General features: G+C 39.1%; 1 protein-coding gene across 1 annotated transcript in view; it reads left to right on the forward strand.

The window, feature by feature from the left end:
* Positions 1 to 3,832: 3,832 nt before the first annotated feature.
* The window catches only part of NDST1 (N-deacetylase and N-sulfotransferase 1), a 103,493-nt gene continuing 80,881 nt past the window's right edge, over positions 3,833 to 26,444 (forward strand). The window contains exon 1 of the mRNA XM_034402344.3: positions 3,833 to 4,234. The gene's annotated coding sequence lies outside the window, so the exon portion shown is untranslated. The remainder of the gene's footprint in view (positions 4,235 to 26,444) is intronic.

A 26,444-nucleotide genomic window follows, 5' to 3' on the forward strand; every position in this document is an offset into this window, starting at 1 on the left:
CTGACTATTGGGGATGAGTCATTGCCCCCCACGGAGAGGGTTCGCAACTTAGGCGTCCTCTTGGACTCACGGCTGTCTTTAGAAGAACACTTGACGGCTGTGGCCGGGAGGTCTTTTTATCAGGTTCGCCTGATTCGCCAGTTGCGTCCCTTTCTGGATTGGGACCCGTTAAATACGGTCACTCATGCCCTCGTCACTTCACGCCTGGACTACTGTAATGCTCTCTACATGGGGCTCCCCTTGAGGAGCACCCGGAGGCTCCAGCTGGTCCAGAATGCGGCCGCGTGGGTAGTTATGGGAGCAGCATGGTGCTCCCATGTGGCTCCCCTCCTGCGCGAGCTGCACTGGCTCCCTGTGGTCTTCCGGGTGCGCTTCAAGTTCTTAGTTACCACCTTTAGAGCGCTCCATAGCTTAGGACCGGGGTACTTACGAGACCGCCTTCTGCCACCAATAGCTTCTCACCGCCCAGTATGCTCCCATAGAGAGGGGCTTCTCAGGGTGCCGTCAGCCAAACAGTGTCGACTGGCGGCCCCCACGGGGAGAGCCTTTTCTGTGGGGGCACCCACCATCTGGAACGAGCTCCCCCCAGAGATACAGAAGATTCCGGATCTGCGCACTTTCCGCCGTGCCCTCAAAACATTCCTGTTTCAGCAGGCCGGCCTGGCCTAACTTTCCCTTTATATTGCTTTTTGATTTGATTTGATTTTATTTTATTTTTTTTTAATATACTTTATTGAGTTTTCTAGTATTTAAAAAGACAAAAAAGATTGAGATTGTATTTTGTATTTTGGCTTTTTGATTTTATTTTAAACTGGGATGTCTTGAATTATCTAGGACCAGAGTGTTTAGTATATTTTAATTGATTTTTTATTAACGTTTGTATTACATGTATTTTTATCGTTCGCTGTTCACCGCCCTGAGTCCCTTAGGAATAGGGCGGTATATAAATTTAATAAATAAATAAATAAATAAATAAATAAATAAATAAATAAATAAATAAATACTGACTGACATATTCTAGATAAGGATGACTTACTTCATGCACTATACTTCCTGGGGATGACAAGGGTTATTGGAAGAAAAACAGGTTGGGAAAAACAGACTTTTATATATGACTAGGTTCATACATTGCACTAAGCCAGGATTTCTAAAGAATTGTCAAACAAACCATAATGATTTGATTAAAATACTATAATCTTTATTGTCATGTTGTTTTACTTTGAGCACACACTGACATATTAAAAATTAAATTGTGCCTGCTCTCAAAAGTGTACACATAACACCCATATAGACATGCTATATACATATTACCTTCGTATGTATATACCTAAACCCTAAAAATATAACTACAAATAAATATTAATCACTGCCCATCCTAAATACATAGCGGAAAGAGGAAGTTTGAGAGTTGATACTGTATGGAACAGAACTTGACTGAATCTGGATGTTCTATTAACATATAATGGTTGGGGCTGAGCTAAAAGCTACGTTGTGGATTTGTGTTATATGTAAACCAGGCCACTGTGTATTGTCATTGGCTACATATATTGTTGAAAAGTAGCTCAGTCCATACTCAAAGAAGGGCGGACACTTTCCTATCCAATGGACATCAAAGGAACTCAAACTAGCAAAGAATGTTTTTCAGCTGACTCCCAGCATCGTTCACTTGAAACCCATTTGGCATTCACACTTTCATATTGGGATGACTTTAGGGGAGATCTAAAAATGTCTCATTCTACCTTGGAAAATTTTAAAATGTGGATTTGTTCAGGAGGCAGTGACTCACAGACTAGTGAAGCATTCAGGGGATAAATCACCATGCCAAAAAGTTAATCTTGTGGAGGCTTCCCTATTTAGCAAGTGAGTAAAAAATATTGTGACAAACAGCAGCATTAAACCTCAGTCACTGCTACCCTTCTTGAACTGTCCTGTTACTCTTAGACTCACAAAGGGGGGGGGAGGGAAGGGGGGGGCATTGTCAGGAAACTAAAGCTAAGCAAACCCAAATTAAATAAACAGAAAACAATCTATGCAGAAGCCTCTAGCCAAGTTCCTTCTTACCTGCTTACAGTATCTTCTAGCTTGTTATCATCAAATTCTACTTTAGGGGAAAGATTACCTTTATTATCAAGTGGAGTTACTTCTTAATTATAAAGCCGCTCAATGTTGCTAGATTGTATGGTTAAATTTTGAGTGACCAGAGTTTCAGCCAAATTCCAAATTCTTCTAGAGGTAAAGCCCATTTGCTCAGTGCATATTCCAGAGCATGCTGTTCTGTTGACACTAATCAAATCTGGTCAAAGAACAGATACAAACTGCCATGTATATCACTATAAATGTCACTTTCACATGAAGAGCAAATGTGTGACAGATATTCTGAATCAATGCATTTAGATAAGCTGTGAGGTTATAGTCCTGAATATGCTTACTTGGAAGCAAAATTCCATCCAACTTATTTTATAAGCCTCAGAATAAAATGTGTTCAGCAACAGCAAACCTGGATTGCAAATTGCTTGTGTGAGAGCAGACAGTTACTTATGATTAAACCCATTAATTCCATTTCCCCCCAAACAGCTCATTGACTGTTTCTTCACTGATTGTGGATGACTGAATGATTTCCAGACCACCACTGTTAAAACTGTGGGGAGGCCTTGTCCCAGTTTGATTTTTCCAACCTCCTTGATAAATTTGTTTACAATTAATCTGTCCCTTGCGAAGAGAAAGAAAAGTAGCTCCTTAATCACAACCTCAAGTAAGACTGAGATACAGATAGATACTCCTGAGATACACAAAATGGTGTCTCCTTGTCCCCTTGTAGCATTAAAGTCAATTCTGCTAAGAGAGAAAGTTAGAAGTTAAAAAGAGATTCAAAAGGAAAGTATAACTAATGCAATTCTAATAACACAGATAGGACCCACTGTATATTACAAACATGTACATACAAATACTTTTACTCTTATGTGGCTATGTGTTCAATTGATTTATGGGACCAACAAACTGGAATAATTTAGAGGAATGTTTCTCAAAATTGATAATTTGAAGATGAGTGGGCTTCAACTCACTGAATTCTGGGAGTTGAAGTCCATGCATCTTAAAGGTTGCCATGGCTGAGAATTACTGATCTAGAGAGAAACCCCTTTGCAATTTCTGGTGACTGCATTGGCATGTTCATCTTCTTTCCTTGGCAGCAATACAATGTTGCCTTCTTTTAGGCAATGTTTTTCCCCCCATCCCATTGTAGTTTATGGCTCTGGGATTTCCTAGTGGTCTCCTCTTCAGGCAGTTTATTTTATTTTTAAAAATCAGCCAAGGTTCAAAGTCACCTACGTGACCTTGGTCTTTTGCATATTCTCACGTCTCATGTGCAAATACATCTGTAAGTTTATCTCACTATCCCCAAGAAAGCAGCGAGCCCTTTGGAGCAGGACTATTTAAATACAGTAACCCGATTTTACTTTTTCGGTACGGCTGGAGACCTGCAGGCGCTTTAATGAAGTTTGCGATCCTAGGTGCCTTTATGAGCCGCTAGTAAAGGCCACCCTAATCATCCCGACTCCTCTGACGCTCGTTTACTCGGAAGTAGGCCCTACTGTGTGTGATGGCTTTTTTTTTTTTTCCTCCCGAGGCGGCTAAGAAATCGTGGCGTCGCGGCTTTGCTTTTGGGATTGCTGGTTACGACACTTTTTAATCTCTCAGCCCAGCAGATCCACAGAGAACCGACCAGCGAGGGCATGATTTCTGAACCGCAGCCCCGGCCATCCCCTCAAGATAAATCAAACCCCATCGTGCGAACGCTACAACAACCTTGGCCCGAGTGGGTGGGGATTCGGAAGAGGGAGGAAAGGGGCGGATCGGATCCGAGGAGAGCCGAGGAAGGGAGCTAACAGGCGGTCGGGCGATCGCTTCAATTTGAGCTAAACTGGGAACCGGCTCGGCAAGGGTTAACGCGGCGGCAGTTCCTCTCCGGTGCTCCCCGCAGAGCCTGTTATGGCCTTTAAGCAGACGTCGCTAATGCATCCCGCACCAGCCCCCTCTCGGGCTGCCACTGGGGTTTCCTGCTTGTGCGGCAGGCATTGAGCCGAGCGTGGCAGCCTTCCTGCGAGCCCAGCTGCCTTAACGGAGCAGAGCCCGGGAACCGACGGAGGCAAGCAAGCCTTCCTCAGCTGATATACCCTGAGCCCGGGTTCCTCAGGTGCGACGCTTTGCACTCAGCCGGGAGCCTTGCAGACAACAGGTACGAGGCTGGCGGGAATGGGCGGCCAGCAGCGAGAGCCGCTGCTGCTCTTGCCGGCTAATGAATGGGCGCGAGGACGCCGGCAGCGCGTGCAGGCCCCACTGGAACTCGAGCGCGAGGGTTGGGAAGAGGGGCTGGGGGACTTGGGGGTGGGGGGGAGATTGGTGCACCCAGGCCTCCACATCTCAACCCCCCCCCTCCCCGGACCGAAGAAAAGGGCAGAGAGAGAAGAGTGGGGGGGGGGGCTGGGGACAAAAGGTGGGAGGGGGGAAGCTGGCAAGGCTTCAGCGCAACCCCAGAATGAGGAGAGGAAGGGCCTCGAGCTGGAGGAGCAGCAGCAGCAGCAGCCTCCTTTTCCCTCTCCTTGTGATTTAGGATTTGCCTCCCGCTCCCCTTTTTAGTCTGCCCCTTCGCTTGTAGCTTTTCGGGAGGAGAAGGGGGGTGGGGGTGGATCCTGTAGTTGAAAGAGCAAGAGTAGGAGAGGCATTTAATCCTGGGAAGGGGTTTTCCTCCTGCCTCCCTTCCCCCACTTCCTGAGAACTGTTTAAAAAAAAAAAAAACTTTTGTCTCCCACAAAGTCCCATGTGGGGTGCTGAGCCAAAGGAGCCATCCCACAGAAGAGTGTGATTCTTGGTGGCTCTTGAAGGGTGGAGAACTTGATTGGCTGCTGCTGTTGTTGTGGTTGGGTTTCCTTTGATTTTATTTTTTTTTTAAAAAAGATTGTGTGGTTAGGAATAGGGTAAGTAACTTCCTTCATGCACCCAGTTATTTATCTCCTCCCCCCCTTTTTGCCTTCCCATAACACCCTGGACCACAAGCTGAGCAGTGATTGTGGATTTGCATAATGTGCTAGACTCCAGTGTAGTTGATATGTAGTTTTCTGTGTGGTTCAAACATAGACACTGTGTGGATACCTTGGTTTCTCCCTGTTTGAAAACCACTTAGGTGAAGATTACCTTCTTGATGAAATGCGTGTACACACACATTGTCATACCACCAAATCCAAATTTTCTTAGTGCTTCTTAACCTCACCAGTTTTATTTCCACCAGCAGATCTGACAAGGAGGGTCCTTAGCTGCCAAGGCACAGCTTAAAAATATGAAAACCCAGCATACGTAAATACCAATTCGAAATACTTGGTGCTTAGATTGCTTTTCATCTTCAAAGTGCTTTCACACTCATTAGCTGAATCTCTGCATCCCCTGGATGGCGGCTTAACCTGGAATGATTTATATAGAATATCAAAGGGGGCTCTTTCTAATGCTGTCTTGCGCTTCTGAGTCTTGCTTTGTTCTTCCTTGGTAAGCTCATGCCTGAAGCTGCAATTTCTTTATGTCAGGAAAGGCTGCACCCCAATTCTGAAGATTAGAGAAGAAATGGCATAGTGGCTGTGTACACAGGTGATGGAAAAATGGCCAGGAATTTTCTCCTCTTCTAGATCAATGATAGTTTAATAGGGATGTTAAAAGAAAGAGGAAAACAAGGCAGTCAAACTAATTTCCTTCTACTTTCAAGCAAATAGCTCAATTACAAAATCCTATACTGTTTGTGACAAAACAAGATTGAGCCGAGTGACAGTTATGTTGCTGTTTTCCATAGCACGCTATGGAAAAAAGATGAGCACATCCTATGGCATTTTCTAGCATGCCAGTTGCCAAACAGGATGCTGATATGCAGGGGCATCACCGATGATAGTGTGGAACAGCACTGGGTATCTAACTTTTATTAAGGCAATTAAGGATATTTTTTTGCCTTAATAAACAATTAAATATTTTTAATTGTTAAGAAAAAATATACATGGCCACCCAACTTACTCATGGTGACTTCGGGTGGCTTGCAGAAGTAAAATCCAAATACAAAATCCACCCTCCCTCTCTTTGCAACAACAACAATCAAACCACAAAACATCAAGTGCCAAGTATTGGTCCAGAATGTCCCATCTTGGTAAAATCATTGTAACAGTGCCTCAATAAAAAGTGGAATTAATTACATAAACCAGGCACATTGGAGAATGTGTAAGCAGAATATAATGATGAAACATATAAAAAAAAATAAAAGTGTTGCTCTTATTAATGCTGGAGACCACTAAGTAAAAGGCAAACAGCTGGAATGAAAATGCCTGATTTTCCACCCATTGTTTGAAAGAATAATTAAAATCTGGAAGCTAATAGTTAGCAGTGAGGTTGTTGTAAGGAAACTGAGAGCCAGACTTTTTAAGGGGCCAAGCATTTAATTTAGTAAGACATTTTAAATTAAAATTCCTAATTGTATTTTGTAAAATTATTATATTATGCAATATTTTGTGGGTTACTGCTTTATTACTGAATGCATTTTTATAACTTTAAAATAGTGTGCTTGCGTTGATTTGGGAGGAGATAGCAGGAGTCACAAATTAATAACAGCTGTTATACATTTTACTCCTCTCTTCAAACATTATAGAAACAACTAAGAATTTCTTCAAAAGATGGCATCTGTTGCCTTCTTTCTGTGCTGGCATTTGAGCTTTGGCGCAAGAGCTGTGCCAAATAATCACACTGTCTTGCTGCTGCTTTTAAATTACTCTGGGTATTTCAGAGATGCATGATTGAGGAAGCAGGTTGACAATAATGCTTGGCTCTTTCCTCCTAGAAAGAGTTGTTTATAAAACAAAGGAACAATGTGGTACCTAGAAAGGATGTATCTGTATAAAGGCTGTAGTCAAATAATAATGGTATGGTTTATATTCCACATAAGATTACAGATTGAATACAACTCTAAAGCTAGGGTTGCCATATCTTGGCTATAAAAATCTAAATTACTAAACTAGAGCAAAGAGATATATGAGATGCTAACTCTTTGCTGCCATGTACTAGTTGTCTGCATTTTTTGCTTAAGATGGCTCAAGTTAAACATTTTTATAAAAGGGAAATTTTCTAAATGCCATCCTGAAAGGCCTTTTGGAAGATGCATGTTAGATTTGCAAATATTATAGATTCTTTGGAGTATTTACATAGGTTGAAATTGATGGCAGCGATGAATGGATTTGTTACGATGATGTGCAGTAAGACGTCTTCACTTCCTTCAGGAAATCTAAACACTGGCTTGGAATTGCTCAAGGAAAACTCCACTCAGAAGCAGTATCTCCTCCCCTCCTCCCCAATCCTTTATAATTAGCAGAAATTGTCAGAAGCCCTATACAGTTAGTCCTCTACTTATGACCACAATGGAGCCCAAAATTTCTGTTGTTAAGTGAGATATTTGTTTTGCCCCATTTTGCGACCTTTCTTGCCATAATTGTTAAGTGAATCACTGAAGTTGTTAACTTAGCAACAAAGTTATTAAGTGAATCTGGTTTCCCCATTGACTTTGCTTGTCAGAAGGTCGCAAAATGGAATCACCTGATCCTGGGACACTGCAACGGTCATAAATATGAACCAGTTGCCAAGTATTTGAATTTTAATCACATGCAAAGGTTGTAACTCTGAAAAATGGTCATAAGTCACTTTTTTCAGCGCCATTGTAACTTTGAATGGTCACTAAATGAACTGATGTAAGTCGAGGACTATCTATAGTTATTACCTACCTGATATTAGCTGCAGACATTCGCATGACCACTAGAGAGCAGCAAAGAGATACAGAAAAGTTTCTTTGCTGCCCTCTCATGGTGACCTAGATTCATCATAAATCTAGTACTATAACTGCACTAAAGCTACAGTACTTCTTTCTCCTTTCCCACATAGTTAGCAGGATGAAAAAGGATGAAAAGCACTGTTCCTCTTCAGAGACATCCCTTAACTGCATAAAGCCCTTTGGGCTTTCCAAGTCATCTTTCAAAAGGTGCTCTCATAGGACATATGGACAAGAAAAGGTTGAAGTATACATAAGAATTGAATTCAGTATTGAAGATCACTAGAGTAATAGAATGGCCCTTGTTCTCTAATTTTGATCTACTCAAAGGTTTCAGATAGCTGCCACAAAACAAACAGGTGGAGGGATGTTGTTCCAGTAGCAAAGGTAAAAGAGTCCCTGTAGGCTTACTCTACTAGTCATAGCTGACTTTAGGAGGTGGTGCTTATCTCCATTTCATTAAGCCATTGAGCCAGCTCGCTCCAAAGATGTTTCTGGAGGTCATTTGGCCAATATGACATCACACCGCAGTACAAAGCGTACGGTGAAACTCAGAACAATGTTAACTTCTCACCCAAGTGGTACCGTGTTTCCCCAAAAATAAGACTCTGTCTTATATTTTTTTGAACCCCGAAATAAGTGCTTGGCCTTATTTTCAGGGAGGTCTTATTATTTTGGGGCACGTGGAGCAAGACGGGGCTCCTCTTGCAATCTTACCTGATTTCCAGCTCTGCCTCCCTAACCAGAGGAAATGGTGGGGACCGCCTGTGCATGCAGTTAAATATTTTCGGGGAGGGCTTATTTTTGAAGAGGGGCTTATTTTAGCGCATGCGCTCCAAAGCCTGATTGGACTTATTATTAGGGGATGTCTTATTTTCGGGGAAACGGTACCTATTTTTCTATTTGCATTTACATGCTTTCAAACTGCTAGGTTGGCAGGAGCTGAGGCAAGTGACAGCTGCTCATTCTGTCATGCAGTGGTAAGGACTTAAACGGCTGGAGTACAGACCTCCTTTGGTATCTTTAAGCTACCAAAACTTCAAGTAGTTTCAGGTAGTTTCAAGTAGTTGCCACAAAAGAAAAGAGTGGTTCCAGTAACACCTAGATGAAAATAGCTTCGGATGAGGATCTTACCCCATGCTGCTGGGTAGGAGAGAGGGAAAGGACTTGGAAAAGAAATTGCATTAATTAAAAGAAAGGACTAAAGAAAATCAGCAAATTGCAGATGTGGATTGGTTTAGCAATCTACACGTTCTGTGTCTGCAAGTCTTTGTATTGCTCTGGCTTGAGCCTTAAACAAAGCACTTTATAAATCCCAGCTGGAAGGCCCCCTTTTAGCTTCTGAATTTACAGCACAGCTGTAACATTTAGCCAATAATAAGCTGCTGCTGGTGTTTCTTCCTTTCCCTTTTTTATGGGCCTGCTCTTTCAGAACTCTCTTATTTTTTAAAATTTGGTTAATGGTAACTCTAGAATGCGTATTGCTTCATGGGGATGTAAATTCTCTTTCCAGTTGAGATTGACTCCTGGTGATTTAATGAACATGTCTGTACAGTTTTCTTACTGCAGCATGGAAGTATTGCCATTACCTTCTTTCAGGATAGTCTCTCCCTTTCCAAGCTAGCTATCTGGAATTTCTGCTAGCTACCCATTTTAAGTACTGACCAGGGCCAATCTTTTCTTTGTTTCCAAGTCCAACTGGGTGCTGCCATCCAGTTCTGAAAACTGAATTGGAAGTCTCTTGCTTAGGCTTCCAATTTTAATCTTATGTACCAAAATAAAAATACTGTATGTGTGTAATAATTTTAAGGCATTATAATACCTTAGTTCAGTGGTCCCCAACCTTTTTATCGCCGCGGCCCGCTGAGCGCGCGCAGGGGTGGGGGCACGGCCCAGGAGCTTTTGCGCACAGCCCATTGCGCACGGCCCAGGAGCCTTTGCGCTGCAGCGTTCATGTCCCCCGGCCGCTGCGCGGCCCGGTGCCAGGTACTCCACGGCCCGGCACCGGTCCGCGGACCGGGGGTTGGGGACCACTGCCTTAGTTGACAAAAAAGTATGAATATGTTTTGGTATCTGTTTATTTAATATATAGTAAGTATTATTTTCAAACTTGGTGTGGAGAAAGCAGTTGGAGTGCAACACGTGAGGCAGATGCATAAGCACTGTCCTGCCCTTGGAAGTTTTACATCAGTGGTGGGTTTCAAATTTTTTTATTACCGGTTCTGTGGGTGTGGCTTGGTGGGCGTGGCTTGGTGGAAGAAGGTTACAGCAAAATCCCCATTTTCTCCAGATCAGCTGGGACTCTGGAGGCAGAGAATAGATGGGGGTGGGGCCACTCAGAGGTGGTATTTACCAGTTCTCTGAACTACTCAAAATTTCTGGTTCTCCAGAACTGGTCAGAACCTGCTGAAACCCACCTTTGTTCTACATAGATCTAGTTTGGCTGTGATCAATTGTAGGCCCAGCTTTTCTGTATGCTCTTCAAGAGCAGAATCCCTATTCAAAATTTTAAAAATGTACAGAGTCCTGATGATCTATATAGAGCATCATTAGAAAATTACATGCTTTATTATATTTTACAGTTTTACTTTTTCCCATAAACATAGAATCATAGGGCTGGAACGGATTTTGAAGGTCTTCTAGTCTAACCTCCTGACCAGGGCAGGAGTTTTTATATCATCCTGGACAACAGCTTTTTCCAAAAATTATTCTTTCTGACGGCTTATTTGAATATTTGATTAAAGCTCCTGATTTATTCAATATAGAAATAATCTCATAGTTGATTGATGTGAATGGGTTGGGTAATAATTTACATTGGAAAATTAAGCCTAACAATCTATATTCATCAAGAAATAAAATAACTTGAATTTAAGAGATTTCTGAACACCCATCCATGTATATCACCGTGCTACAAAAATAGTATAAAATTGTAGGTTTTGTTGTGGGAGAACCTCCATTTATATGAATGAAAGTCAAACTGCTGACATCTAATTGTGCACTGTAGTGTTAGAGTGTGTCCCAATTAAAACCTGTAGGACTAATATTACCTGTGAATCACTTTTATTACATTACAACTTGCAATTTTTAATTGAGTTGGTAATATTTGAATACAGTGATCCTGAAAAATTGTGGTTCCAGTATCTAGCAATCAAAACTTTCTATAACCTAGGAGATGACTGATATATATATATATAGCTAGAAGTGTGATGCTTGAGACTATATAATAATTTCAGTTCCTGTGGTTGATTATTGCAAATAATATGCTGTGGACATTATTAACACCAGATACTTTTCCTTGGATAACTAAATTTGCTTCTTAAATTTTTATTTGATGGGATTGCTTGCACATCGGCTAATGAATGGGTGTAAAAAGAGATATTCTGTTGAATGAACCTAGAGAAGATTGTTTATCTTGCAATAAACAAGGGATCTTGTTTATTAAGATCTTAAGGGATCTTAATATGAATGAAAGGAGAATTAACAGGTGGCAGGTCTCTGTGTTGCTGTAATCTAATTCTCATCTTTAGAATGACTTACCTTTTATGTGCATATTGCCTTCTGCCAGATGACTCCTCTGCATTTTACTGTATAATACAAACAACAGTAAGATTAATATATTATAATATAGTAAGCAACAATTTCTGTAATTGGAAGGAAGGTATTGTTGGTGAAACTGCCCTGTCTTCTGTGACCTTTCAGATGGGGAGGGTATCTGGAGGAGAGTCTTCACAGATGACTCAGTATATGATAAATTATAGGTAGTCCTTGACTTACAACAGTTCATTTAATGACCATTCAAAGTTACAACAGCACTGAAAAAAATTACTTATTACTGTTTTTCACATTTACAATAATTGTAGTATCCCCTTGACCAAAATTCAGACACTTGGCAACTGATCTATATTTATGTTAGTTACAGTGTCCCTGTAAAACATGAATTTTCAAAGATCAGAAACTGAATTCTATTCATTACTCTTCTTTAGGACCCATTGTTGTATATTCTCAATATCTGGCAGCCTAGTAATCATTTTCTAGAACGAAGTAGCTTTTGGATAGTCTTCAAGTAATCTCAAATACAGTATGGACTGTTAGAATAGTTGGTGATTTATTTATTGAACTATGGATTGCTATGGTCAGATTATCTCTTTCAGAAAAGGCTCTAACAGATGTACTGGTCTCATACAGTGAAATATATTCCTTGCCTCCAATAGCAAAATATTGGATTTGGAGTACCGCTTTGCATTACAATGAGGCATAATATGGTTTGCTTGGTTTTGCTAAATGTATTTTTGAGAACAATGATTTTGCTTAATGTGTAATCCATCTTGGTTTTGTCAGCACATTATGGATGACAAAATAATAGCATAGTACAATGTAAAATCATTGTAATTGTGGGGAAATACACTCGGGCTAAAGACTATCAGTTTGAGCAAAATACTTATTTCAAAACTTCTGTCAAAATTTCTAGATTACTGGTTTAATCCATTCCATTTTTGAATTTCAGATACTTGTTCATCACTTCCAATCACCTGACTCAGATGTAAGGAAAAAGAGTTGGGTACTCTTGTAATTTAAGCATTTTTATTGTTGAAATATTTATATTTAAACTGTTCAACCATTATATTTACAAGAATGTATTAACAAAAATGTAGTATCCTGTTTTGTTTTGTTTTCCTTTGTCCACCACAATCTTTTATCATCTCATATTTTAGATTAAATTTGGGAGAAGGACTGATTTATTACTTTGTGCAGTAAGATATGTATAGAGCCTCCTTTCTGCCAAATTGCTTGAATATAATCCTTTTAATAATAAAGGAAGAAAGGAAAGAATGTGCTCATATGCAGAGAAGAGGCAATAAAAGGTGGGAAGGAGAGAGTGATCTACTCTATGAATGGGGATAATACGTTCTTAGAAACCCTGCTTCTTGTTTTGTAGTCTTTAGACCAGTGATGGCTAACCTTTTTGCCATCGCGTGCCAAAAACGGGGGGAGCACGGGGGGGGTTGTGCGTGCATGGGCCCACACCCATAATTCTATGCACTCCGCTCCCCCGTGCATGCACGCACGACCCCCTGTACTCCACCCACTTTTGGCACACAATGGCATGATGGGCCCGGTAGGCTTGTTTTTTGCTCTCGCCAGGCTCCAGAACCTTTCTAGGAGCCTGGGGAGGGCAAAAATGGCCTTCCCCACCCCCTCAGAGGCCCTGGGGAGGCTGGAAACAGTGTGTTTCCTGACTTCCATGGGCCCAGAAGGCCCGAAAATCAGCTGGCACACGCCGGAGCTGAGCTCACATGCCCACCGATATGGCTCCGCGTGCCACAGGTTCGCCATGATGGCTTTAGACTATATATACAAATAAATTCTCCCTTTTCTTTATCCCTTGCTTAAATAAGCAAAAACAACAAAGGAACTACCCTGGAATATTTATTTCCATGTTGTAAACTCTTTGGATTTAATTTGAATGGCTACTTTAGAACTTCTGCCTGTGGCTTCTGATTGAGAATAGAAGAGAAGAGAGGAGAGGAGAGGAGAGAAGAAGAATTTTTTATTGGCCAAGTGTGATTGGACACACAAGGAATTTGTCTTGAGGTGCATACGCTCTCAGTGTACATAAAAGAAAAGATACATTCAAGAATCATAAGATACAACACTTAATGATAGTCATAGGGTATAAATAAGCAATCAAATCATATTAGAAAACAGTCAATATCAATCGTAAGGATACCAGCAACAAGGTTACAGTCATACAGTCATAAATGGGAGGAGATGGGTGATAGGAACGATGAGAAGATTAATAGTGCAGACTTAATAACTAGTTTGACAGTGTTGAGGGAATTATTTGTTTAGCAGAGCGATGGCATTTGGGAAAAAACTATTCTTGTGTCTAGTTGTTCTGTGTGCAGTGCTCTATAGCGTCATTTTGAAGGTAGGAGTTGAAACAGTTTATGTCCAGGATGCAAGACTAATAGCAATAGCATTTAGATTTATATACCACATTGTAGCGCTTTACAACCTTCTCTAAGCAGTTTACAGAGTCAGCATATCACCCCCAACAATCTGGGTCCTCATTTTACTGACCTTGGAAGGATGAAAGGCTGAGTCAATCTTGAGCCGGTTAGGATTGAACTGCTGGCAGTGGAATGCAGAGTTAGCCTGCAGTATTGCATTCTAACCACTGTGCCACCATGACTCATAAGTGGATTTCATGGACATGCATGCTCAACAGAATTTAATAAGCCAGAATATTTTTAAAATTGGTTATTGGCATTGGGCCATTGTAAGCTACAATCTTTGATTGTAGGTAACTGTTTTCTTAACTTGAGAGAGGGCGATAGAAGGAATAAGGTGATAAGGTACATGAACGGAGTGTTTAGTTATTACTCTGTTGGTTTTGGTGATAACTGATACAGATAACTAAGCAAGGACTACTTGCATAGATCTATATTAGATCTTGTTAGGTTTTATATATATTATATTTTTAGTAGTCATGAATGCTCTGTGGAAAAATACTAAATCTGAGCTTCAGATCTCTGGAAAGTCTTTGAGCAATAGTTCTTGTCATATTTCTGATTCAGATTTCATAACCAATTGGATGTTTTGTGTTGAATTTAGGACTTGTGCTTCCAACTTCTTCTGCAAGGGCAGCCTATTTAAAACTCATATTTGAGTTTGGAACAAACTAGTTCCACCCCCACCCACCCCTTTTTTCATATGTAGGAAATTATGACATCTGCAGACCATAATTTATATCCTATTTTTAAAATTGTGGCTTGTACAAATCTTCAATTTCTTATATTTAGTTAAATAGCAAATTACAATTTGCTCCCGAACATCATTCAAAAATGGATTTTGTACACCTATTTTTCTTCTCACAACAAATCATGGTCTTGATATTTCGCCTGAACTAGTTGACAGTATCTACATAGTAGTAAAACTCTGGTGTCTGTTTGATACTTTGTAACTTTCATTTGGGTGAAATGCTGCATCATAAGGCAAAAGTTTGCCAACAAAGGTACCTCAAATGGGTTAATTTACAGAATACGTTAGAACTATTACTATTAAGGGAACAAAATTTGGGGATTTTTTTGCTGCTGCAGTGCACGGTCAGCTGCGTTCACATGATTCTCATATTCAATAGCTGACAACATCCCACAAGAGGAAATCCTGAAGGAATTGATAATTGCCGACACTCTTGTGATCCTTGCCACATTCCCACTACCAATGTCTTTGGAGAGTCAATGGAAAAGTGGTCCAGTTCCTTTCTGCTAGCATGCCCTGCATTGGCCACTCATGCACTCTCTCCCCTACTTGGCAGTAGCTACTTATCTGCTGAGGAAGGACGGAAGGAGAAAGGAGAGAAGGAGAAAAGAAGGAACAGGGAGGGGGCCCTTCCCTGTTTACTGAGAAAGGAGAGCTCAGTAGTGAGATGGGCAGCATATCAATTTAATAAATAAAAAATGGAGGGAGAGAGATAAAGGAGGAAAGGAAGGGGGAAGGAAGGAAAGAAAGGATAAAGAGGGAGAAAGAAAGGAAAGAGGAAGGGAAGGAAAGAAGAGGGAATGATCGAAGAGGGAGGAAGGAAGAAGGACAGAAATATCACTGAAACGATAACCCAACATGTCATTGTTTTCTGGGAGTTAGGTTAGCATTGCTTGTGATTAATTTTATGTCAGTATTTTGTTCCTGATGTATGCTTCTGCCAATAATTACTTTTAATTTGCAAATGAATCAAAATATTACTAGAAAATCTTCAGAAACCATAAAAATTAAATTTGTGAATTTGCAGACCAAGGCTATTATGCAATTTATCTGGCTTATAGTTCTGGTTGTTTCAAAATTTTTCCATGAACTTCACAGTCTTTGCAAAGTCTTGGTTACAAATAAGAAAATAAACAATATGATGCTTCTGTATTTCATCAGCTTGGAAAATAAATTCTTGTATTCCAGATGATTCTTGATTTTCTCCCTTTTTAAAAAAAGGGAGTATTCAGCTGCTGTAACAATAAGTTTGTGGCTTCTAAGCTGCATTGCAAAGGCTGTTTGAAAAGGAATTAAAAACAAGGAAATATGTGTTCTTTTATTCTTCAGAAGAAATTCATTCAGCATACTGAATAACAGTGCAATTGTTAGTAATTCTGTAGAAGTGTAGATATTCAAGGAATACCCTGATATCTCAGTCAACCTCTTGCATTCTTTGTAAAAGTTAACAATCTGTTCATAGTACTTTTTTTGTAATCCATTCTTTAATGATATCATTTCACTAATAGTTTTTGATTTTTATGTTTTCTTATGGATCAGTTCATTGCATTGCTTATCATCTAGTCATTTTAATGATACAAATATTTATGGTGAATTTTGGACATGATTGGATAGCACAGAAATAATAGAATTGGTTGTATAATAGTGCCGTACGTAAACACAACACTAAAACTACTCTTATCTCAAACTGCATTAAGGTAAATTAATTGGTAACAAATCATAAATGAAAGAAATAAAGTCAGCAGCTATTCCTTGATTCATTCTACTGTACAAATCAAATATCTCTTGAATCTTCCTTGATCCAAAATGCTATAATTGAAGGGGTAGGCTCACTTTTGGGACAGGTCACAATGAGGGCCTACTGCTGAGAAGGCCAGTCTTCTGTTCCATGGCCCTTATATCTCTTGATGGTGGCATCTTGAGTTGGGCCTCTTAATGTCCATAACCATAAGCAAAAGAGTCAGTAGGGATAATGACTAGTTGAACTCACATTGAAGAATTTAAGTCCAGCCTCAGCAGTGGAAATTCCTGTCTGTTTGTCTGTCTGTCTCTACAAACCCCTAAAGGAAATGTGGGGTATAAATCTAACAAATAAAAATGTCTTCCTTTGCCCCAATGTATGGACCTTTTGGGGTATAAGCAGTACTTTGATTGGGGCTTGAAAACATACTGCTAAGTGACTACAAAAGATTTTCTTGCTGTCCAATAAATCAGTCTAGAATTCTCACTTCAGGCAAGAATGACCGGGCTCAAATTATCCCATGTTGGACACATTATGCAAAGACTTAGTTCTCTAGAGAAGGCTCTAATGCTCGGAAAGGTGGAAGGAAATAAGAGGAAAAGGATGTTCAGCAAGAAGATGGATGGACAGTTGTTAGAAACTGGCCGAACCAGGGGGAGGAATTAAAAGGAAAATTAGTCTAGAATCCCTGCATGGTCACAAGAGGGTGAAGTCTGACCTTCTCCCCACTTGAATACTGTTGAACCTTCTCTAGCCTGACCCAGGAGCAGACCACCACTCTGAGAAAATTCCTGTGCTTGTAGGCTTGAGCAATAAAATAGCTAATTGAACTAATGTGTGGATCTGATTGTTCACACCTGATGAGTGATTATAATAGACACTGTTGCTAATAACTCCATACTTAATAGACAGCTAGTATATAGTCCCCCTCCTATTGTTTAAGATACATCATTTGAAGGAATGGAAGAAATGGGAGCAGGATTCCAGGAACTAAAAACTATTTAAACTCAGCCAAACTGAAAAACTAGTTAAACTGATGTTCTTGGATTTAAGCCAGTTAGTAATAGTAACTTCAGAAATAATAACCTGAATTCATGCAGATATTTAAATTTGTTTTATTGTGTAAAAGAACCAGGGTACATTCCCTAAGCCAGTGGCCCCCAACCTTTGGGGCACCAGGGACCAGTTCCGTGGAGAGAGATTTTTCCATGGACCAGAAAGGGCATGGTTTCACATGCTGCCTGCATCCTGCGGATGGGGCTTTGCTTTTTTGCGCAGCCCAGTTTCTGGCATGTTACAGCCTGGTACCAATCCATGGACCAGGGGTTGGGAAGCCCTGCCCTAAGCAATTCTTTTGCAAGCTCTACAGTAGCTTATCTGGTCCTCCTGATGTTCTTAAAGCCACCACTTCTGACATTCTTCACCATCAAACATGTTGGCTAGAACTGATAGGATTTGCAATCCTTGAAAGGCACAGTGTGTTTCCCAATCCTGAACTATGATTCTAAATAACGTATCTTCATCCTTTGCTGGTCTGTCTGGAATCTTAGTTATCTAAGTAAAAATAGTAAAAATGTTCTCTCTTAAGAGCAGTTGTCTAATGCAATAATTAGCTATTATGTGTGGGGAAAGGGGTTTTCAACCTAAGGTCCATTTTTAATACCAATTTGCAACATATTGTCTATTTTAGATTCCCCCCCCCTTATTTGAACAAAGAAAATGGTGGCAGAGTTGTAATCAGGCTGATGTGTATGTGCCAATGCTTAAGCATTACTAGTATTACTACTGCTGCTTCTACTACTCCTACCATATTCCAGTGTTCTCAAAGCGATGCCTTTTAGATATTATTACAGGTTGCCGCAACTTATGACCATAAGTGAGTCCAATATTATGGTTATAAGTTGTAGTGGTTGTTAAGTGGGTCACCATGTGACCATACTTGATAGTATGACCTTTTTTAGTCCTTGTTAAGCAAACACTGTGGCTATAAAGCAAATCCAATGGAGGTTTTTGTATGGAAAACTGGAATTGAATGCCTAAAACTGGTAAAAAAAAATGCTGAAAATTGCAGTCACATGACTGCAGGATGCTGCAAACATAAATGTGAGCCGGTTGCCAAGATCCCAAAATGCAGTCACATGACCAGTCAAGGGTGTGTGTGGTCATCAAAACCAGGTTGTAAGTAGCTCTGGGGAGGTTCATTTTAAATTTGAATGGTTATAAAGCAACCAGAATGGTCCTTAAGTGAGGACTACCTATATGTTGAGTGTTTTAATTTCCAGAGTTTCCTGTCAGCATGAGGCTTCAAAAAGTTATAAACCAAAATACATCTGAAGGTAACCAGCTGTGGGAATCCAACTGTTATAATTCAATGACATACATTGCGAATGTTCTGTTACATTTTTGGAATCTCTATTTAAGGCTTAACAAATCTGTAACAAATGATATTGAACGTGTACTCTTAAAATTATAAAGTTGATATGCTAGATCACAGGAAAGGCTGATTATTCCAGCTGTTTGGCCTCTCTAAGCAGGAGGCCGACAGGAAGCTCTGTCTGCTAACTGAAGATACACTAGCATCAACTTTTAAGACATAATTTTTTATAATAGCTATGGATAGACAAACATTTCTCCCTTTTAATGCGTCTGCCTGCTTGTCTTTCTCTTTTTTTGTAATTTGTCACAGACCCAAATTCTACAGTCAAAATAATGTCCTTAGACACTTCCTTGTATAGCCTGTCAGGTCTAATATATATGATAATACTCCTTTAAAGTTTATTTTTAGATTTTTAAAGAATGGCATGCTGCAAAACAAAGCACCGTCCTCCAGAATCATTATTTCCAAGAATGTCTCTGGCATCTATATGGGCTCTGTTGCTATTATTAGAAAATAAAATAGTATTTTCCAAAATGTGCTGATCCATTCCTGCCCCCAGTAAAAGTTACCTGGTTAACTGGACAACATCTAAGAGGTCATTTAATGATTTCAATAGGCCTAGCAGCAAGCCAAGTCCCTTGCCTTCTACCTAACGGCGTGCATTGTTATAGAACTATCTTATACAAGATGGTGATGGTTCCTTAGGATAACCAGCTTAGACTTTATTCTCCAAGAATCCAGCATCTACCAGATGCCAAGCACTTCATTAGAAATTGGCCAGTGGTCTTACCTTTGCCAACCTTAATTTGGTGTGTGTAATCCTTGGTGGATTCCTGATTTTAGCCTTGAATGTAAGAGTGTGTTTTGACTACTGTGCTACAGGGAGCTGTCCATGTAACTGGATCGGTAATGTTGATGCTAGTAGGTCATTCTGCTTTTAGTGTAATTGGCTGACACAACATGTTTCCCCACAGACCATCCTGAGGCTATATTAAGGTTTAGCAGGAAGTGATTTAATGACTGTATTGGCTGGCTTGTTACCTAGGAATTGTTGACCAGTTCCTAGTTTGTATCTTTGCTTTTCTCTCTGCCTTGTAGTTTTTGTACTTCTTATCTGTTAGATGTCAGCTAATTTCTGCCTGTCTTTTTTGCACCCTTGCTGCATTTGCTGTACTTCCTTCCATATTCCGATAAGTATTTATGTTGGCATGTTTCTGCAAGCCCAGCCCAACTGTCCTTCATATGTATCTATATCTCTTTGGCTCAGCCCATTTCCTGGCTAGAGCCCTATTAGTTTGTCCTTCATCCTTTCCCACTGATTTCTTGGCTTAAAATGAATGTTTCTGTGATTGGATAGTCATGAATTTTATAACTCAGGTGGTAGAAATATACTTAAGTATGATTTACTTGTAATGTCAGTTACCGACACACTATTAATGTGCAACTTCCCACTGAATACCATCTGTGTATATTGATTAGATCAATATAAGACCCCTTGCCTGCTAGTTATGATGATCTCTTTAATTTTATTGGGATGTCTTTTTTCAGCATGTGGAAGGCACTAATATTACATGAAAAAACTAGGAATTTAGACCCCAAAGATGAACAATGTCACTTTCCAGGGTCTCCAAGGAACTTTGTTTTTTTTAAAAAGTGTTTTATTAATAATTCAAAATTAAAAACATTGGACATAGATATGACACCACTGGCTCTAAATATCTTCCAACACTTTAAACTAATACAAATTATGTTAAAGTTAATATTATAATATAATTCTTTAACCTTATACGTTATTTATACATAACATCATACTAACAATCTTTATCATATTTCTACACAATTATACATACTTGTCTATTAATCTATACCTGTACCTATTTATGCAATTTACATACATATTTATCCATCGTAATTTATATATTTCTCATCTAACACTACACCTTTGTCTCGGCTATTCTCCTTTTGTCTAGCCATTCGTAAAAATTTTTCCAGATTATATAATATCATGTTTCACATTTATCTTTTTTTTTTTTTTTGCTTTAATTTATATGCTGCCCTTCTCCGGAGACTCAGGGCAGCTTACAATGAGTTAAGCAATAGCCTTCATACTTTTGTATATTTATACAAAGTCAGCTTATTGCCCCCACAATCTGGGTCCTCATTTTACCTACCTTTGAAAGGATGGAAGGCTGAGTCAACTTTGAGCCTGGTGAGATTTGAACTTGCAGTAATTGCAAGCAGCAGATGTTAATAACAGTGCTTTAGTCCACTGTACTACATCCTTGAGCTCCAAGGTAAGTCTGTCCATTTCTGCGCAGTTAAGAATTTTTAGTAATATTTCCTCTTCAGTTGGGGTATCCTTCTCTCTCCACTTTTGAGCAAAGGCTATCCATGCAGCTGTGAGTAAATGCAATAATAGATAATTTATATCTTTCTTATATTTATCCTCTGTCATTCCCAAAAGGAAAAATTCCGGCTTGACTTCTATATTTATTAATAAAATTTCTTCAATTAAATTTATTCAATTCCAATATTTTTTTGCCTTTGGGCATTCCCACCACATATGGTAGAAATCCCCCGAAGGCGTCTTACACTTTCAACAAGCCAAAGAATTTCCCTTATTGATTTGTGCTAATCTTGTGGGGGGCAGATGCCACTTATAAAACATCTTGTATAAATTTTCCTTATATGAGGTTGCTAACATAATTTTTAAATTTTTTTCCCATAGAGTTTGCCAATTGTCCAAATCAATACTATGTCCCAAATATTTACTCCAAATTATCATCGTTTCTTTGACTTGTTCCTCAATCATATCTTGTTCCAACAAATAGTTCGTCTTTGGGGTCTATGTTTGGTTTGGCCTCTGAGTTCAAGGTATTGCATGCATCACCAGAACCACCAGTTGAAGATGAGGAGGCGGCCTCCATCACTGTGGAACCTCCATACCGGAATCCATCAATTCCCACATAACCATCATTGATGAAAGACGATGTCAGATGTTCAGCCCTGGTCAACAATGCGATGTTGGCATCTCAGCCATGGCCGCTGTTTGTTCTGGGGCAAAAGAAGCACAGATTGAATATTTTAATAATGAAACAGTAAGCAAGAAACAAAACAATTAATAAAACTGAGCAACCAAATTAAAAAAAATTAGGAATTTACTTTATTCTAGAAAACATGGCCATTGCTGTGGAAGCAATATGAATTGTGTACATTCATAATGTTAAAAATTTATTGTGGAATCTTGTGAGCCAGGTCCATTCTGAAGATATTATTCCCGAGGCAGCTGTTTTCAGCTTGATATCATTGGCTGCAATTCCATCCTGCTAAAATGGTGGAATACACAAAATTGTGCCAGTGTTGAAACCCTTCTTGAAATCAGTTGAATGGCCTTAGTTGGAAATAATAAGAGACGTTATTAAGAATCTCTGCTGGGTGGACATTTTATATTAGTCCATGGTAAGTCAGTCATGGTTTGAATAAACGACAGTTGGCTGGACTCATAATATTCTAAACTGTAAGTGATGGTTTACAAATCACAGTGGCTGGGTTGCCACAATATCCTAAACCAAAATCAAATCAAATAAATTGTAGCTGAGCTTACAGTTTCTCCTTTAGCACATTTATAAGAACCAAAAGTAATAAATAGAATATCAGGATTTATTAAGTTCAGTCAAAATGCTTTTAAATAATCTGATCTTTTTCTACTTTTGGCTCCTCATTTTCTTAAAAGTTTTTTTAAAAGAGAGTGGCAGATGATACAAGGTACAGCATAATTTAATATAGAACTATTGTATTGGTTTTAATATGCTTCCCTATTTTATTGGAATGGCATATAGAAGAAAAATGTCAAACATTTAAAACCTGGGAAAGTACATCATTCTCTGTATAAATATAAACCAGCATTTTAAATGTACACTCTGATAAAGTTACAATTTGGGCAATTTGCTCATAGAATATCTCTAATTAGATACTTGCAAAATAGGTTTAGTTGTAACAATGCATATGTATCCTTCATACGTATTAGCTTACAGCTGCCATCATCTCCAGCCAACCCTAGTTGATCTGGAGAGTCATGGGGGCTTGATTTAATCTGTTGAATGTGACAGGCAATATGTTTCTCTGACACTTATAAGAACAAAGGATATCAGGTGAACAGATAGATATGTAGGATTTTGATTATCATAAGTCTTTGCTGTGAATTTGAATTTTGAAATTCATGGAGAAGGAAGGTTGCCCTGCTCACTTAAGATTGCTAGTATTTAAATCTGGGATTAATATTTTCCTGTTTCATTCAAATTTCATTGTGATCCATAATATATATATTAACTGCTAAAGTTTCTTTGAGTCCATAAAACATTTTTATAGTTTTTGCAATGCCGCAGCAGGTGACAATACTTGGCTAAACTTGTCTGACCTTGAAAATGTGAAGAAGGCCACACTGGTTGGTACTTAGATGGAAAACTCGGGAAATTCTAAAGCTGTAGCCAGGATGGGGGGATTTTAAAAACTTGGACAAAAGTAGTGGAAAGACATTTCCATGCTGTTGCCAAACAAAGATGGACATATCTGAGTAATCAGCAGCAGTTCAGCTTGACTTATGGGTATATTTTTTGTCAAAGATGAAACCACATTCTAATTGTAAGCTAAGAATTTTCTGGAAAAACTGATTAAGTGTATTAGTGGAAGCATGACACTTTCCAATATGCACAAGTAGAAGGGCAAAGGCATATTCCTGCTACTGGCAAGAACGCACAGAATATGTTTTATGTCTCCCTTCAGTTCATCTATAAAGCAAGGATCTGGCTATTCCATTTTTTTCTTTGAAATATGCAAATGACTATAGATCATTCAATCTTCTGTTCTGAATATTGAAACCTTTTTGCAATTCACAGGTGGTTTTGTGTTATGATGGGTTCTCCATTTTCTTGCCTTACACACGGTGGCATAGCCAACAGAGTTCTGTGCTTACTACTTTAATTTTACTTACCTTTTTCTTGTTGTCCTCCATCACATCCTTGAAATTATCCACCAGAGAAACTGTACAGTCTGTCAGGCAAATAACTTTCACTGAGCTGCTTGCTAGTCATATATCTTATAGTAAAAAAATTCAGCACAGCCTTTTATATTTTGCAAAAGACCTTTTAATCTCATCCCATGCTGTACTGAATTAGTGAGAAGTCAGTCCCATTAGTGGAGTGGAATTTACTTCCATATAAGTATATTTCAGTGGTATATAATGAACATACATATCCTGTTACTTAAGCAACATGAATGACACATAATTCATTGAACCCAAGGAATGGCCATTGCCACAGTTTTTTGTTCTCTCTCTTTGACCATGGAGCCAATAAGGATGACCTTGTATTCCTTTTCTGTGCCTTCCAGACAGAATTGTGACTTTTGTCTTACTTACAAGCCGTCTTACTTATTTCTGTGAATGTGTGTGTGTATGGGAAAGAGAAAGAGAAACAGAAATGGGTCCCTTGTCTCTAAACAGAAATATAGCCGCAATATTAAAGGGCTTGCATAATAATCAAAAGTTTTAAATTATGCTCCAAAGCTTTTTAATGGCTCTATTTATCTACCAATCAATATGTTTAAATTGCTGAAATAATACTTATTGTGTATTTTAAAATGGTGGAATATGATTTTAAATCCAATTCATCCAGTTTTTATATGGTGCTTATTGTTAATTGCTGGATTTCGGCTGATTTCTTTGTGTAAATTAGAGGTCAAGTTATATATTCCACTTTACCTATTTAGTTGTTTACTTTTCAAATTTCCTGTTTTGTATAACTGGCTTTGTATAGCCTATTCTTGTGTAAATTCTTTTCCAGATGATCATGTAATGGGTTTATTTTGAAAATAATATGTAAAGGATTAGCATAACAATGTGTTGTGGACTCTGCATCAAAATGGAAGATAGTGAGCAATGATCTGCCATACCTGTGTTAAATTTTGCTCTTTGTGTACAGTATAAGATATGGTATTGTTTTTTTTTAATCTGCCCGCATTTACTAGCTAAAGAAAGTGTTGGTTTATTTGCAAAAGCATGTTATGACTTTCACACAATTACTCTTTTCAGACCCAGAGTAATGACATTCTCTTTCCTTTGCTACTCCTGCAAGCATTCAGCGTTAAGCAACTTTGTAGTTGAGGTACTAGGAGGGTTACAGTTCAAGCAGAATGTAGTAGTGTCAATGCCCTGTTTTATATAGGCATGAAATCTTATTACAACATACATTTAATTCAAACTCCTAATGTCCTATGCAAATTTTAATGTAAAACAATTATTAGTTTCAGATTGTACCATTCTATACAGGTTATGGGCAGATTTCCCATCTCCAAACTGTAAAACAAATACTGCACATTTTTCGTATTCTGAAACAATAGAGCTGTGGGATACAGGCCTTCTGTTATCTTTGTATATCAGGGAGATGAAGATGGGGAGAGGATTGCGTTTTGTCTGTCAGGATGTTTGCATGTGAACCTGCATCCCAAAGGAGTTAAGAGACTGTTCTTGAGAGTGTAATGAAGCTGGTGCCAATGAAAGGCAATCATGTGAAAGAAAAGTAGGGGGAAGGGCTGGGAAACCATGAAGGCAATTAAAGCTTCCCTCGCCACCCTCCTCCCCCTTTGCTTCGTGGCCTTCTCTTGGCGGTCTCTCATTACTTGTCTGAACAGAGGAAGCGGATCAAGTTATTCTAAAGTTCAGATCAGCTAAGGAGACATCCGAGAGTGGCCTGTGGTTCCAATGCACAGAATGTTTATGAGACAAGGGCATGGCTGGCTTCTGTATTGCATTGTTCCGCTGCAAAAGCCAGCGACAGCCCTGACAGGGTCTGAAGGGATGAATCGATACCAATGATGCATTTAGCACATGACAGCTGGTTGGCTAGCTTTGGAATGGGTGTCTCACTGTCAGTTGCTGAGTGCAGTTGCAGACTTTTCTTTCTCTTGGGGTGGGGGGGAGAAAGATCATTTGAAAATCAATGCAGGGCATTAGAGGGCTTCCTTGAAATACAAGAATTCAGCTTCCCCCTCCCCCAGTGGTGAGTGAAAGGCAGTTCCTGAGAGCTACAGCTGCTTAGATTTCTGAAGATCAGTTCCCTCTTTGTTTTAATGTCCTGTTTCCAAATTCCAGGGTCCCAGTGCTGCAACCTTTGACCTCCTTTTGTATGTGTGTATGTCTGATCTACATCAAATAAAATCAGACAAGACATATTCTAATTGAAACCTCATCATTTCTCTTTCTTTGTAACGGTATATATTTTCTCTCTCTCCAGACCTTTAACATTACGTGACTAGAAGGTTCTTTTGGAATTGAAGACCGATAGTGAATGGGACATAATTAGGCTTGGTAAAGAAAGAGTGGAATTTGAAACGTTTAAATAACCTAGAACAAAGTTGTAATGAAGTAGCTTCATAAGCTTGTGCTATCTATTCTCGCATAACCTGAGGCTTTATGAATAAAGATCTGGTGTTTGTCTTCCTCGCTTTCTGAAAAAGTGCCCAAACCATATACTTGAAAATGTAAAATTAGAGTCTCCATGGATTGTGCTTTTGGCCAGTTCCTCTTATTGAATTCATTTTTCAATATTTAAGAATTTAAGCATCATGAATCCAGATTTATATAGTTTTGAAGCAATATATTTTATCCAATACCTGTTTGTTATTTCAGTTTCTATTACTGGCACCTCCCTATAGGCAAGTATTTCTAA

The sequence above is a fragment of the Pantherophis guttatus genome, chromosome 2, assembly GCF_059756535.1.
Source record: "Pantherophis guttatus breed Tessera chromosome 2, ASM5975653v1, whole genome shotgun sequence".
NCBI classification, from domain to species: domain Eukaryota; kingdom Metazoa; phylum Chordata; class Lepidosauria; order Squamata; family Colubridae; genus Pantherophis; species Pantherophis guttatus.